The 16652-nt window shown below is 52.8% G+C and overlaps 1 non-coding gene and 2 pseudogenes across 1 annotated transcript; 1 reads left to right on the top strand and 2 right to left on the bottom strand.

Annotated features, from left to right (window-relative positions):
- Nucleotides 1-575: 575 nt before the first annotated feature.
- Nucleotides 576-728, bottom strand: LOC135908066 (5.8S ribosomal RNA). The gene has a single exon (XR_010566192.1). It is a non-coding gene; the product is annotated as a 5.8S ribosomal RNA (ribosomal RNA).
- Nucleotides 729-1962: 1234 nt separating this feature from the next.
- On the bottom strand, nucleotides 1963-3945 carry LOC135908063 (small subunit ribosomal RNA; annotated as a pseudogene).
- A 10462-nt stretch (nucleotides 3946-14407) lies between these two features.
- LOC135908048 (U2 spliceosomal RNA) lies at nucleotides 14408-14581 on the top strand (annotated as a pseudogene).
- Nucleotides 14582-16652: the final 2071 nt, after the last annotated feature.

The raw sequence follows: 16652 nt of genomic DNA, 5'->3' as shown, positions 1-16652 counted from the left end.
AACGCTCTCGAGGGAGACATTTTCCGTCTCGCGGCGATTCTCCGCCGTGCCGTGCTCTTCTCGCTCGCAGACGGCGCTCTCGCGTCGAACCGCTTTCGGGGGCCACCCTTCTCCTCCCCGCTCCTCACACGAATCTGCCGATTCCCATTCGTGCGACGAAGCCCGGAAGGGCGCCCACACAGCTGCGGTGACGTGAACGAGCGACCAGCTCTGGAGCTCGACGTAGTCCGAAGGCAAACAACGCAAATTGCGATCGCTTCCGACTCTCTCGCAAAGGTGCGCGCTACAAGGCAACAGACGTTATTGCCTCGAGCTTGGACCACTCTTTCCCTGCAGGTATCCGACTCCATCCTGCGGCGGTCTTGCCAGAGGCGCGCACTCGTCACGCTGCAGTAGTAATGCCTCGTTTCCGTCTCTTCGAAGATTTGGCACGACGGCTCGCCACCGTCTCCTTCTCGTGAGGTTGCTGGCGCGTGGCTTTAGCGCTCAACGTACTGTCCATGATGCCGACGCGGTCAAAACGAGTCGACGGTCGCACGTTCCCTGTGCGCCGAAGGCTCTCTTGATATGTGATCCGACCCTCAGACAGACGAAGCCAAGGGAAGAGCCAAGGCCGCAATGTGCGTTCAAAGAATCAGTGCTCAGTGTGTCCTGCAATTCACACCAAGTCTCGCAGCTGGCTGCGTTCTTCATCGACCCGAGAACCGAGTGATCCACCGCTTAGAGTCGTGAAAAATAGTTTGTTCAATTCAGTACAGTACAACCAGTGTTTCAGGCACGTGGCGTCTCCCTGTGTGTGGTTTCGAAGAGCGCCTTTCGGCGTGCACTTCTACTGTCTCGCTCTTTTCGTTCGGCGGTTATGCGTTTCCGCATAACCGCTGCTGATCCAACAGCCTACTCGAGACGAAAGACAAGAGGCCGGCGCGCGTACTCGCGCAGCTCTCCAAAGCCACTCGGCCAGTGCCAGGGACGGCTCTCTGCGCCGGAGCCACAACAAGTCTACTTGAGGCGGAAGACGAAGCCAGCCAAGGGCCTGGCCGCAAGTGCGTTCGAATACGAGATTACAGTCCCTCGTCTGTCCGTACTTCCTCTTTCGACGTGCGGCGCCTTCCCAAAGCGCACAAGTCCGCAAACCGCAGAACGCTTCCGACGTAGCAAAGCCGCGTTTCCTTCGGTACTTCGCAGCAACGCCGCCTTTCCCTCGGCGGCGGGCAAATAGCCTGCAGACGTCGTCGCATTGAACCGCGAACTCGACACCTCGCGCGTCACGAGTAGGAGCCGACCGGCAGCCTCCGGCCCTTTCGGGCTCGGTGGAATTTGCCGCGGAGGACGGGAGAGTGCTTTAGGCCACGGTTCCTTCCGTACTTGGCAGCCGCACCCTCAATACCGCCGGTTCCATGACCGACCGAGCGCCGCACCGTTCCTTCAGTACTTGGGCAGCAACAAAGTCGGGTCGTTACTCCACACTCGCCGCAGGAAGCGACCGGCAGCCGCCAGCCTTTTCAGACTCGGCAGCGTTTACCGCGGAGGACGGGAGAGCGCTCGCACCACGGTTCCGTGTGTACTAAGCGGCAGCGGCATTAGCTCTCGACCGTCAGTTCCTTGACCGACCGCACGCTTCGCCGTTCCCCTCGTACTGGGCAAGAGCAGCAGGTCGGGTCGTCTTACTCCCATTCCGCGCAAGAGTGCCGAGGCGGACTTCAGAAAGCCCACCCAGTGTGCGTTACGCCGTTTCTACCCGCGGGCGCGGCCAAGCCAACCGTCCAAGGTTGCAGCCGGCGTCCACTGGGCGCAACAAATTAGGCACGGGGCGCCCTTCAAAATTCGGGCAATCCCCGGCATGTTCGGGTATAGCCGTCCCCGCGTCCAAGCGGGGCCAGCGGCGGAAAGCGTCGGGCGCAGCGAGCTGCTTCACCCACACGGGGTAGAAACAATGGCGCTCGTCACCCTCGAACAATCGGGTAATGATCCTTCCGCAGGTTCACCTTCGGAAACCTTGTTACGACTTTTACTTCCTCTAAATGATCAAGTTTGGTCATCTTTCCAACAGACCGGCGCAACCGAAAGGCCACGCCGGACATCGGTCCGAAGACCTCACTAAATCATTCAATCGGTAGTAGCGACGGGTGGTGTGTACAAAGGGCAGGGACGTAATCAACGCGAGCTTATGACTCGCGCTTACTGGGAATTCCTCGTTCAAGGGGAACAATTGCAAGCCCCTATCCCAATCACGAAAGAAGTTCCACGGGTTACCCAGTCTTTTCAGACAGGGATAAAGACACGCTGCTTCCTTCAGTGTAGCGCGCGTGCGGCCCCGGACATCTAAGGGCATCACAGACCTGTTATTGCTCTGTTTCGTGCGGCTAGGAGCCGCTTGTCCCTCTAAGAAGGTTGTAAGGTGCTGGGAACCCCGTACCTATTTAATAGGCTTCAGACAGGGATAAAGACACGCTGCTTCCTTCAGTGTAGCGCGCGTGCGGCCCCGGACATCTAAGGGCATCACAGACCTGTTATTGCTCTGTTTCGTGCGGCTAGGAGCCGCTTGTCCCTCTAAGAAGGTTGTAAGGTGCTGGGAACCCCGCACCTATTTAATAGGCTAGAGTCTCGTTCGTTATCGGAATTAACCAGGCAAATCGCTCCACCAACTAAGAACGGCCATGCACCACCATCCACCGAATCAAGAAAGAGCTCTCAATCTGTCAATCCTCCCAGTGTCCGGACCGGGTAAGTTTTCCCGTGTTGAGTCAAATTAAGCCGCAGGCTCCACTCCTGGTGGTGCCCTTCCGTCAATTCCTTTAAGTTTCAGCTTTGCAACCATACTTCCCCCGGAACCCAAACACTTTGGTTTCCCGGAAGCTGCCCGACGAGTCATTTGAGTAACTCAGGCGGATCGCTGGTTGGCATCGTTTATGGTCAGAACTAGGGCGGTATCTGATCGCCTTCGAACCTCTGACTTTCGTTCTTGATCAAAGAAAACATTCTTGGCAAATGCTTTCGCAGTAGTTCGTCTTGCGACGGTCCAAGAATTTCACCTCTAGCGCCGCAATACGAATGCCCCCGTCTGTCCCTCTTAATCATTACCTCGTATTCCAAAAACCAACAGAACAGAAACGAGGTCTTGTTCTATTATTCCATGCAAGTTTATTCAGGCGACTCGCCTGCGTTGAGCACTCTAGTTTTTTCAAAGTAAAAGCACCGGCCTTCTCGAGGCACACAATGAAGTGCACCAAGAAAGGACCGGCATGATGTTCACTCCGAGCCTTCGCATCGGGTAGATGCACTACTCGTCTGGAACTGAGATCCAACTACGAGCTTTTTAACCGCAGCAGCTTTAGTATACGCTATTGGAGCTGGAATTACCGCGGCTGCTGGCACCAGACTTGCCCTCCAATTGCTCCTCGTTAAAGGATTTAGAGTGTACTCATTTCAATTACGGGGCCTCAAAAGAGTCCCGTATTGTTATTTTTCGTCACTACCTCCCCGTGCCGGGAGTGGGTAATTTGCGCGCCTGCTGCCTTCCTTGGATGTGGTAGCCGTTTCTCAGGCTCCCTCTCCGGAATCGAACCCTGATTCTCCGTTACCCGTAACAACCATGGTAAGCAAGTAACCTACCATCGAAAGTTGATAAGGCAGACACTTGAAAGAAACGTCGCCGGCTCGTGGCCATGCGATCAGCACAAAGTTATCCAGAGTCACCACACAATACGGGCCGAAACCCCATCGATCTTGGTCTAATAAAAGCACCCGTCGCCCAAAGGGCTTCAGGCTCACTGCATGTATTAGCTCTAGAATTGCCACAGTTATCCAAGTAGGAAGAAATGATCTAAAGAACCATAACTGATTTAAGGAGCCATTCGCGGTTTCGCCTTATTTCGGCATGTACGTAGACATGCATGGCTTAATCTTTGAGACAAGCATATGATTACTGGCAGGATCAACCAGGTAATCGTTCAACTGCGCGTCCCGCCTGTCAAGCAGGCCGGACGCCGTTTTTGCGATGCCGAGGCCACCTTCAGGCGCCCCAGCACGCTTCGTTCTTGCAAAGAGTAGCACTTTGCACAGTCCGAGACGACGGCGTTCGAGCTCGCTACGGCGCCCTCCCCGAAGGGCCGGGTATCGCCACGCGGCAAGAAGCACGCAACATTCTCGATAGACTGGTTGTGTCGACTCGATCACGGCTTGCGGTTTCTCTTGAGCCCGCAGCACAGGTGGACCGACCGACACTTGCAACGTAGCCGAGACGGCAAAGCCGCCAGGCGACGGGTCACGCCCGCGCCTTCGGCGCTTTCGTATTTGACTCGTCCGAGGACGATGCGGAACACAACTCGATATCGTGGAGAAAGCGTCGTCCGACAACCAGCCCCTAACGCATCAAGCGGATGAGGCTGCAGACGTCAGCTGTGGGATCCACGGGAGCGATACCGGGGACACGCTTGACGGGCACGAAGCCCGCCGCATATCAAACTCCCAGGTCGCTTTTGGGGGCGACTGCTCTCTGGGAGCCCCATATAATAGCAGCGATAAGTTCCCAAATCTCCATGGGGCCGTACTCGTGCCACTTTCGACGAGCGTTTGGCGAAAATCGCGCCGCCTCGCAGCGCCGCGAGCGAGATGGAAAGCTTACGTCGGCAGCACAATGCCGAAGTCGTGAAAGCGCAGCGCGTCGACCGAATGCGCGAACGGCAATCTCTCGCCTATGGACAGCGCGGTTTCCAGAACAATCGCCTTCCTGTCCCCCTACGGGGCTACACGCTAGCGCGGCCCTTTCGCCATTTCCGAGCACGAGTGCGACCGGCGCGGGCGGCGGGCTCGACACCCCGGCTGACGCCGTTTCGGACTTTGTCTCTTCGCGCGCTCGCGCCAACGTCGCGGCCTACGACGACGTCTGCGCGGTTCTTTCCCGGTTCCCGGCGTGCTATAGTGCAGCCCGCCGGACGGTGACGACGACTCGGTCGCGGCCGTGCGGTGGCTTGTACGCCAAAGTTGCGTGACGGGCGTCGAGCTCCCGCCGCGGCCCGGCTCAGGTGGTTTCGGAATTCTGTCTCTTCGAGCGCTCGCGCCGTCGTGGGCACGATTCTCGACTGCGGAGCAGTGCGCGGACACCACCACGAACACGCGCAAGCCGAAAACGGCACTACGGTACAATGTCGGCCAGGGCCGTACGGCCCCTTATAAGAGCAGCGATAAGTGACCAGACCTCCACGGGGCCGTACTCGTGCGACAAGGCGGCGTACTGCGCCGAGCCGAGTGCCAATATTTGGCTTTGGCACGGCCGATTTGAGCTCTCGCGATCGCCGCGGTACCGCCGCTCACCGATTCAAGGCAAGCTAGCGCGGCCCCTTCGCCATTTTCCGAGCAAGAGTGGGAAAAGCGCGGGCGGCGTGCTCGACGCCCCGGCTGACGTCGTCTCGGACTTGGTCGACGCCCCGGCTGACGTCGTCTCGGACTTAGTCGCGCTCACACGTAAGCCGGGGCGGCTTACGTGGCTCCGGACTTTGTCTCTTCGAGCGCTCGCAGCCAGGTCGGGGCCGACGCCGACGTCTGCGTGGGGCTTCAACGATTCCCGGCGCGACGCAATGCAACTGCGCGCAGGATGCCAGCGACTCCGCCGTGGCCGTGCGGCGGTGTATACGCAGAAGTTTCGTGAAGGGTATCGAGCTCCCGCCGCCCCGGCGGACGTGGTTTCGGACTTTAGCGCTTGCAGCGATGTCGCGGCGATCGCTGACGTCTGTGCGGTTTCAGGTGTGCTACAAATCAGCAGTCTGCCGCACGACAACTCTTGGTTGCCGAGGCCAGCACGGCAATTTACGGAAGCGAGTGCATTCCGCCCAGGCTGACGCGGCAGCGGACTTTGTGCCTGCGGGAGTGCTCTTGTTGCTGTAAAATTTGAACGGGTGCAGCTGCGCGAAGCAAGTGTACACATTTTCTCTCTCTCTCTCTCTGCCTTTGAGGCGACTGTAATTTTAATTTAAATGCAATTGGAGGCGGGAGCAACCTGATGAAAGTAGGTGGACTTCGGCACACCTTGTAGTTTAGAAATTGTTTTCAAGCTTTGAGGACATACACGTTCGCGCCATCTGCTTTCCCCGTCTCTTTGGCACTTCATAGTGTGTGCAGCATGCTCTGCATTCCAAATAAACACGCCTGTTTCTCCCCGTCTCTCACGTTCTTATTGTCTTTGTTGCTGCTCTTGTGAGAAGTTGCTATGCTCTTTACTCGCTGTAAAATAGAATGCTTGCGCAAGCCAACAACAATTTGCGTGTTTTTTTTCGTTTTGTTTTGTTTTTTTCTCTCTCTCTCTCTTCCCAAGACGTTTCTGCCATTATTCACTTGCTCTCGTTCTTAGTATGCAACGGAGCGTTAGCTCGCGCCATCTACCTTTCTTTCTGTGTGGCGAGGTCCGTAGGTTTTCCTAGTTCCGCACACAGATGGCGCGGATGCGTTTTCTCGCCAGTTTCGAACGACCTCGCTGTACTCGTGTTTCTCAATTAAATGTTTCAAAGGGGCTTGCGAAAAGGCGTGGTCCTTTTTTCTTGCGCAAGGCTGAGCGTTCCAGCTGTGCTTAAGCTATGCTGGCATGTGTGCGTATATGTGTGTGTGTGTGTGTGTGTGTGTGTGTGTATACACACACACACAGGACGATGGGGTAGCGCTATTTCTTTCTTTTCTTTTCTTTTTCTTTTTTCTTTTTTTTTACAGCACCTGTGCTCCACATGGCGATCTTCCTGCCCTCTATGTTTCCGGTTGGAAGGAGTGCGCAGCCTTTTCTATATTTATTATTTTTTTTCATTCTCTTTCATTCGTACATGAGGCGCGCTACCTAATTCTAGTGGTCAAATCGACACGTTGCAATCCGTCCCGGCCTGTGCCGTATCAAAACTTTCAGTGGGCCTTGCGGTAAATAAAAGGAAATGAAGGAAATGCGCGTAGTGTATTACACTTGCGCACGGGCTTGAAACGGAGGCCTCAAAGAAAGTCGCCTTGAGCGGTCGCATTCAGACGGAAGTAAGCATTCCCCTTGCGCGTGTTTTCCGCTCGCCTGTTCCGTTTTCTACGAGGTTGCCTTCGTTGGTTTTGCCTTGCAAACAAGCTTGCGCTCGGGTCTCGTTTCAACGCGACAGCGTTTCGTTAACAGTGAAAGACTGAGGCGTCGCGGGTTCATTCGCGAGATAGAGAGCATAGAGTCTCTAGACGGGCTGTGTTTTATAAGATTGCCCACGCTGTTGCTGAGGTTACCAATGTCGGCAGGGCACCCACAAGGCAGTGGTACAATGGAGTGAAGTGAAAGACATCGCTTCTCGGCCTTTTGGCTAAGAACGCTGCCCCAGGCCGAGAAGAACTTCCGACGAGCCATCACTGCTGCCCCGGAGGTCGCGTCGTGACCACGGCGGACCTCCAGGAGTCCACGAGCGCCTACCAGGACCGACCCGCCCGCCTGCTCACCTACCTGCTCGAGCGCCACCTGTCCAGCGGCGGAGTAAACCGGCGGACCCCTCCAGCGCCTGCTGAGCGGCCCATGGTCTCGGGAGCCAGCTCCACTACGAGCGCCTCCTGTCGATCCGTCGGCCAACCCCCCTGAACCCATTGGAGCCAGCGCCGCCTGCAGCGCTTCCTTCAAGACCAGAGTACGGCGGCGTCTTTCGGCGCCAGCTGTACACGCCACGAGTAACCAGAACCGCCATGAATCCCGGAGGCCGGGCTCCAAGCGGCCACGCCCCCCACGCCATGGACGCAACTAGTGAGACCCCTTTGCGGGAGAATTGTTTTACCTTTGATGCCCCTGAGGGCGATGTATCTATAGATGATTTAATTGATGCAGTTGAAACGACTGCGGGGGACGACAGCGTCCTAGCGCTGCAACACATGGGAGGTGCGAAATTCCTAGTTTGCACGAGAACCGCCGCACAGGCGACTAGACTATTAGTTGCGGAGGGGTTTCACGTGAACCAAGTTAAGGTCCCCGTCGACGCTGTCGGCCCGCCAGTCACTTTTGTTAATGTGTATCGGTATCCCATCTATATGTCCGCCGACGCCCTGTCCTTTGCCTTACAACCCTACGGCAAAGTTAAAAGTGTAACTTTTGCGAAAGTGGCTAACCGCCAAAATAAGCTGAATGGTGTCCGTGTGGTGCGCATCGAAATGAGCCGCCCAATCCCGAATTTCATGACTGTACACGGCCACAGGGTCATGTGCGAGTACAGAGGCATGAGGCGCGTATGTGCGAGATGTGGTGCTGACAGCCACATGGCGACAATGTGCACCGCCCCATATTGTAAACGGTGCGGCACTTTCGGGCACGAGACGGAGGGCTGTGAAGAAGAGTGCCACAAGTGCGGAGGCCGTCATGGCACGAAAGCTTGCTTTCACAGTAGGGCATACCCCAAGTCGTACGCGAGCGTAGTTGGGCGACACACGCCCACCGACCAAGACCAGATAGCAAGCACGCAACAAAGCCAGGCTTTCCCAACGCTTAGCGGAAACATAACACCGAAGTTGCAGGTGCTTCAATCAAGCAACCTCACCAAAACAAAATCACACGATTTTTGGGAAGGTGCGGAAAGCACCGCGGAAAGTGAAAGCAGCGCGAGCAAAGTGACGCCCGCACGACAGCCCGACACCCCTTTGCCAACTGATAGCTGCGACGAGATAACTGATGATGCCTCGTCCCAAAATTTAACCGCAGCCTCAGCAACGACAGACAGCACGGGCACATCAAGCGAGCCACGTTCCTCAGGAAGCACCTCACCTCAAGAACAGGACGCGAATGCAACCCAGGTGCTAGAACAAAAAGAAGGGTCCGCGGCAGAACCGACCCCCCTAGCGAAAGAAGGAACCCAAAAAACGCCGAAAGTAAAGCACGCGCAAGGAACACAAAGTACGGAAACAAAAGTGCAAACGATTAAAAATTTCGAGGAGGAACCCATTGTGAGCAGTGGTCGCTATCTCGTGCCCGGGACAGAAAAACAGACAGACATGCCCCCACCTTCCTCCCCACAAGTAAAACCGTCAACAAAAGGAAAAAGCTTGGTCAACCAAGAGTCAAAGAAACATGAAAGCAGGCTAGAACAGAATGCCACGCCCACTAACACGCTTCTGAAGAAAGGACACAAACAACGCTCCAGATCTCGGCGGAAAAATGAAAATAATGACCACAGTCAAGAAAGGAAAAGCGCCAGCCCAAACAAACAAAGAAGAAAGAAAGGCGAGATATCTAGCAGTGAAGGGGATTCCAAAACTACGACGTGCAAAAAACCTAGGAAAAAATTACCGACGATTACGTTACTTCCTAATGCGAAATTTGAGCGCAGCAAATAAGCTGTTTCACCTTTTCGATAGATTGAGGCAAAGAAATCGAGCAACACATGTATGCGCTATCACAGAATTTTTTTTTTATTTTTCACACGTATTCCTTTAACAAAGACTCCACTAACAGTTCTTGACAGTCATGAAGGAAGCTTTGTGGTCGGAGAAATAGACTGATATATGTTCGACTTGGTACACCAATGCTTGATTCTCAAAGACGAGATCTATACAAGTGCCTCGCGAGGTTGTCACAGCCGTGGGACGCGTTACGAGCGAGAAGAACGGGATGTTCTCCCGCATAAGTGTTAGGAAATTGCTGTTTGTCTTTATGTCAACATTAAAGTCCCCCACTACTAACATCGGTGTGGATCTATGGACGGTTAATGCGAGTTGCAGGAAGTGCACGACGTCTTTCGTGAGTGCGGTAGGGGCGAAGTAGGCAGCTACTACCAGCAAGCCGTTGGGCAACTTTGCGGCGCACAGTTCGCCAACTTCAAAGTTAGAGCCGGCGCTTTGACAACCGGACACTCGCAGGAAGAGGTGGGAGGGGGGCGGCGTGTACACCCAGCGGCAAACGATGGGGGCAGAAGCCCTGCAGCAAGCGGACAACACGATAAAGGGAGGAGGGAAGAGATAGCAGCGACTGTCTGATGCCGCTGACGCCGATAGTGAGTCAACCCCAGCTGCGGAGTTGGTTTCAGGGACAACGCCGCCGATGCCGACACAATCAATATGATACCCTCGGTTCCGCAGCGCTAAGAACCGGGGGGGGGGGACCCTTTCCTCCTCTTTCTGCATGGCGGCGACAGTGTTCTATGCAGTCACGTTATCTTGACTCTCTAGCGGCATCCAGCGGTATCAGTCGGTCGCTGCTAGCGCTGGGGGGATGAAAGGGGGGCGGAGCTGGTTACGAGGCCGACGACGACGCGAAACCCAGGAACGCACGCCAAAGAGCTGCGCTCTAAAATTCACCCTCGGCTGAACAAACGGATTCCTCTGAGAGGGACATGGACCAAACTTCACAGAGTGTGGCGGGCGTAGATAACGCGGCGCTCTAAGCACCCCCTCCCCCCCAAAAAAAAGCGATTATGCACATATACGCCTCGGCGATACGAATGCGTCTGCCCTACACAGACACGGCGCTACTAGATAAGACGAGCAGCACCGAGCGCACGCTCAATCGCGGTAATGCTCACTGAATTAAATCGGAAAAAAAACAAATCGGCCATAAAACCAAATTGCCTTTTGCTCTTTCTTGCCCTAGTGGGTGCACTTCTGTTCCTCTTTTCAATGGAAAGCCTCCATTGCATGTCATTTAATGTGAGAGGCCTTCGGCACATCGGAAAACAGCAACAATTAATTGATTTTGCCCGAAGACAGGGCATTGACCTTTTATTTCTTCAGGAAACTAATATGCGTACACCACAAGACGTGGCGGTTTTTCGACAAACAAACGGAGTCGACGCTTTCTTTTCGCTCGCACCGTCTAGGGCATGTGGAACAGGGGTAGTTTTTGTGTCTGGTCGTTTTCGACGTCACACTTTTTGCACATTTGACACAAATGGCCGAATCATTTGCCTAAACTTGCAGTTAGGTACCCAGAAAATTAAGATCATAAACATTTATGCGCCTGTCACACGGAATCTTGCTAACGAATTCTTCAAAAACCTATGGGAATACATACCTGGCAAAGCACCATGCATCATAGTGGGAGATTTCAATTGCGTCCTGGACTCGGTCCGCGACATTCGTGGTCCCGGCCAGGGGCGCCCCAACCACCATGCGAAGGAATTACACAAGCTGTTACTGTACTATAATATGTCCGACGCGTGGATCGTAAAACACGGCAATGAATTTGGAGGCACAAGATCTGGCGGGAAAACCACTTCGCGGTTAGACAGAGTGTACCTCTCCCCAGATCTGGTAGCCGACATGATCGACATCCACATAACGAATAGACCAGACAGTTCGAAGACCTTTAGCGATCACAAACCGCTGAGTTTCACGCTGAAAGGACAATGTGGAAGCGTAAGTTCACCGACCAGGTGGCGCATGGACACAAACCTTCTACGGGACCCAGAAGCCTGTCAAGCTATTAAGGATAAACTGTCTAGATGCATAGAAACCAACCCAGAAAGCACAGCTTGGGACGACCTAAAAGCACAATGGAAGGATATCCTGATCGAGGCGGGTAAAGAGCGAAAAAAACGAATCACACACAAACTCAACGGAATATCGCGAAGAATACGGATAGTTGAAAGAGGAGGCGAACTAACATTCTGCACACAAGAATACTTATCAGACCTTCGCACCCGATACCAAAACCACATCAGCGAATTAAAACAAGGAACATGTTCAACACTGATATCCCCGGACCACCATGCTACAACGGAAGACGATAAAAACCGCAATCCACAACCAACGCTTAGGCAAAACAATAGCATCAGGAGCATGCGTACCACAGGAGGGGCAGTGATAACAAATCAAGATGCCATCGAATCACTCTTTATTACACACTTCGCTGCGATTATGCAGGAAACAGCCCACTACCCGGAACCGCTCACGCCCGAATGGCTCCCAATCTTACCACAGATCTCGGATGAAGACAAAAAGTTATTATACGCACCTGCTACGAAAGAAGAAATAGTAAGCGTACTGCGTCGCCTGAATAAAGAATCCGCCCCGGGCCCCGACGGCATTGTGGCAGGCTTCTACTATACCTTTTTCCCAGAAATCGGGGCAAAGCTAGAAGCAACTTTAAACGACTTCATAAAGAACAAAACAAAACCTGCGTCCTTCAGCGAAGGAAGGATTGTGCTGCTACTTAAACCGAACTCGGACCCTCTTGATACGAATGCTTGGCGCCCAATCACTCTCTTACATACAGATTACAAGATAGCAACATCGCTTCTCTCAATGCGGTTAGGCCAAATATTGCCGACTATCATATCAGATTTCCAGGCAGCAGCGGTCCCGGGCCGTTCAATCTTCGCTGCTCTTACCCTCACCAGGGACGCCCTGGCGTATGCAAAGGCGAAGCAGGTTAAAGGGGCCTTTATTACACTTGACCAGGAAAAAGCCTTTGACAACGTAAGGCACGACTACATGTTCCTTGTGATGACACATTTTGGCTTTCCCCGACAATTCATAGAAATAATAAAACTGCTCTACCGGGACTCGCAGAGCGACATCCTCATTAACAACAGAGTAACCCAGCCCTTCAAAGTAAGCAAAGGAGTTCGCCAAGGGTGCGCGCTATCGCCCAGTCTTTTCGTGGTAGCACTCGATCCACTCCTGAGGAAACTTCATGAGGAAAGCAGAATAAGGGGATTCCCCTTACCTGGAAGCTCAGAAATAAAACTCTCGGCTTTTGCAGACGATATCTCTCTTTTCGTAAGAGATGAGGCAAGCTATAATATAGTTTTACGTATATTCCAGCAGTACGCACGGCCTTCCGGGGCCAAACTCAATGAAAAGAAAAGCAAAGCGCTCCGTTTCGGCACCTTGTGCGAAGAGGAGCTCGGTGACGTAAAATTTGTGGATGCAGTCAAAGTGCTAGGGGTGTGGTTTGAGCCAGGCGAAGTATCGCCCAAAAGCTGGTCCGAACCCCTGAGCAAAGCACAGAAGATAGCAATTGGTCCACCGCATCCAGAGCAAAGCCTCGTGGACAAAGCGGAGGTGATTAGATCAAAAATCTTAGCATCGGCCTTCTACGTGGCTAGAATTGCACGCATGCCCAGACTCGTGGCAAAACAGTTAGAAACCTTAATCGGGATTTACCTATGGAATAAGAAACCGGCGCCTGTGCCACGACGCATACTCAGACTACCAACGGCGAGAGGGGGACTGGCGATACCACACGTGGGGCAAACAGCCCGAATACTGGCTGCTAAGACGGTTGATATGCTGATCAACAATAAGCAATATGTAGGAAGAGTGGCTATCCACTACTGGTCCAGCACGTTTGGTCGACTCATATCACCGGAAACATGGCACGGGCCCCGAGCAGAACACCCAATGGGCTTCTATAAGGATGCAATTCATACAATCAAGGCCGTTGAAGAACTAGCCCCCAACACCCCTATGAACGAAATCAGGCCAGCAGAAGTTAATGCTGAAATGGCAATAAGGGAACTTGAATTAGAAGAAACTATAAAAAGCGCAAAAGAAAAATGGACATGGTGGCAGAAAACGGTGTTACCAAGCGAAATCAAAGATTTCGAGTGGAAGAGACGGTGGGGCGTGTTACCAACCAGAGTACGGCTGCAACACCTGGGAGTCACAGCGACAGACCACTGCCCGAATTGTTCACAGCTGGAAACCCAAAGACACGCGCTTAAAGAGTGCGGCGCAGCGAAAGCGGTATGGAAAGTCGCATGCAACACCTTTAAGTGCCGACTCCTACAACCCGAAAGAACAAAAAACCGCTTCGACAGGTTGTTATCAGTAATCATTATGTATTGTCTATGGAATAGAAGAGGGCTAGCAGAGCTTAAAAGGAAGCCACAAAAAGCTCTCTATCCGGTTATGAAGCGGATTCGGATCTTGATGAAAAATATATTATCCAACGAACTAACTAGGATCGGGGTAGACCACTTCCTGAGGCGGTTGCACACTCGGTTTTGGACGGTTAAAAACAATAAAATAGTAGCACCTATGCCGAAGTATTAACATACAATGTAACCCCACCCCCTCAACCAAAACAAAACACAGAGGCTCTCCAATCGCAGAGCAACGCCTTTTAACACAATGTTGTAAGATACATCACATGTAGAAAGTGTCGAAGTACACTGTTTATACACGAATGAACTAATTAGCATGTGAGTGGTCCTTGCACCACAGGCCTTGGGTGAAACCACAGTCCACAATCCTGTCAGAAAAGGACTATACCTTGTCAAGACGGTGTAATGTACCTAGAACTGTATAACAAGTGTTGTGACAAAGAATTGTACCATCGCACAAATCCTTCCTCACTGGAAGAATCATTGTAAATAATTCACCCATCGTCCTTTCTTCCTCCTTTAATTGTACATATCATGTTTTCGATATTTATTATGCACCGGAAAGTGTGTGTATGCATGCGCTATGTGATTTACTAGCAATAAAAACTTCTCTTTGTGTTGTATCTGTTCTTATCAGCTTAATATCTGATACGGGTTCTATATGGACCCACGATATTAAGCCTATTTTTGGAAGTGGGCGGAGTGCTTGAAGCCTGCTTCACCTCCGCCGCAGGTCGGTCCGGTATTGCACTACCTCCGGGATCGGCCCCCGCTCACTTAGGTGAGACTTCATTCAATCAAAATAAAGAACACAAGCTCGAGGCGAGCACTCACGTGACACGCACCATTCCCATACTGTACGCAACGACGCCGGTGTTTCTGAACGATTGTCTGCTGTAATGAGCCACTTGGGGGGGAAGGGTGATTAGCCGTGGGTTTTGCAATCAATGTAAGTCCCACTCAAAGCCAACACTGCATTTTGGAGTTCACTATCGCTTGGATCCGTAAACCACAGCAAGCTCGCCCTGCGAAAATCCGCTGCCCTAGTGGAAGAAAGGTTCCCTATGAAACAAAAATGGAGTGCCCGATTTCCGGCAACATTTTCGCTGCAGTGGGACCGAGCGCCTCGAAAACAAACTTGTCGTATGGCCAAGTGTGGCGAAATATATTCAAGGGTTCAGAGGTGCCTCAGCTTTCCAACCTGTATGTTATGAATACCTGTTGCTACCTTTTCGTCATCATCATCCTGCTGGCTACGCCCACTGCAGGGCAAAGACCTCTCCCATAATTCTCCAAGCACCCCGGTCACGTGTAACCCCGGTCACGGTCGCCGTCTAGTGCCTGCGCCCTTCCTAATCTAATCTGCCCTCCTAAATTTCCGCCACCCCGTGCTACGCTTCCCTTCTCTTGGAATTCAGTCGGTAACCCTTAATGATCTTCCCCCCACATTGCATGCCCTGCGCATGCCCATTTCTTTTTCTTGGTTTAAACTAAGGTGTCATTAGCTCGCGTTTGTTCGCTCGGCCCCCGAATCTGCTCTATTCTTATCCCCCGTAGCGCTACACCCATCATTCTTCTGTCCAAAGCTCGTTGCGTCGCCCTCAATTACCCTTCGGTAATCCTTAAGGTTCTTCGGTGCGGCACTCGTGGCATCTTTCTCATTTAAATAAGGCTATTTCGTTCAGTTTTGGGGGAAAACTCAATGAGCAAGGCGCGATTGTGCCCCCGGCGCCGCTCTCAACAAGATGGCGGCGCCCAGGCTTTTTGCCTGGTGGTTCGGCTTGACGCAGAACACGCCTGCAGGGCAGTGAAGCCGCATTGAAGGGGCAACGAGCGGCGCAGTGAAGCGCATGCTCGGGCGAAAAACGCGAACATCAGCCAAAAATACAACCAAATGGCCAAATACGAATTTCCGTTATGGGAAATTGGAGTTCAGTTTGCGCGTTGCGCTCGCCTAAGGTAAAGAACATAAATGCGAGTGCCACATCAGCCATGTCAATGCTGAGGATCGCGTATCATTTCTTATTTTTTTTCCCCTTGCCTCCTGGCCTGCGTGGCCCTAGCGCGCATGCCCACGAAAGTAATGCAATAAGGAAAACGCGAAATCATGCGGTGACGGCTGTATCATATCTATTGTGCGTGCTTTGTTCTTTTTGGACTACAGTGGTGTGCGTTATGAGAAAGTTTCAGTGACCAGCGAACCTATATTTAGAACCACATTTACGGTTACTGCTAACAAGCTGCGGGTAGGTGTTTTTTTTTCTTTCTTTCTTTTTTTCGCTACCAACGATGGGTTATCGCAACCGCGATCGGTTGTGCTAGACGCGTTCTTGCCAAACGTTGGCTCTATACGCGACCCGTGACGCGTGGTCGGCACATTCAAGCAGTCCATTGCAAACCGTTCCAAGAAGAAGGATGCTAGCTCCACGTTCCGCCGGGAGCGCTAGTTCGAAGATTGTACTTTTAGACCCTCGAGGAAGCACCGCCATCCCACGTTTTCTATAACGCGCTAAGATTCAGAGCGACAGCGACCACTTGTCTTTGTCAATATCTCGGACACACTTTTTTTTTTCTTTAATCCAGATCGTCAGACGAGCCCGCGTTCACGCGCACTCGCTCTCTCCGATAAGCAGGGTAGCTCGGTTGGGGTGTTGTAGGGCCTCGCGCATACGCTGCTGAGTTCGTCGCTTCGCCGGCCGGTCGACGCTGGCGCGGTACTGGTAATCAACTTCGACGGGCATGGTGAAACGTCACTGTGAAACGTCACGACTAGCAATGCAATGTGTTTGCGAGCAATCGGAGAAATGAGAGAGCCCCTGTAGATTAGTGGAAACGTTCCTCCAAGTA

Source organism: Dermacentor albipictus, chromosome 10 (assembly GCF_038994185.2).
Source record: "Dermacentor albipictus isolate Rhodes 1998 colony chromosome 10, USDA_Dalb.pri_finalv2, whole genome shotgun sequence".
Classification (NCBI taxonomy): domain Eukaryota; kingdom Metazoa; phylum Arthropoda; class Arachnida; order Ixodida; family Ixodidae; genus Dermacentor; species Dermacentor albipictus.
The sequence above is the reverse complement of the archived record's forward strand: the minus strand, read 5'-3'. Positions and strand labels throughout refer to the sequence as shown.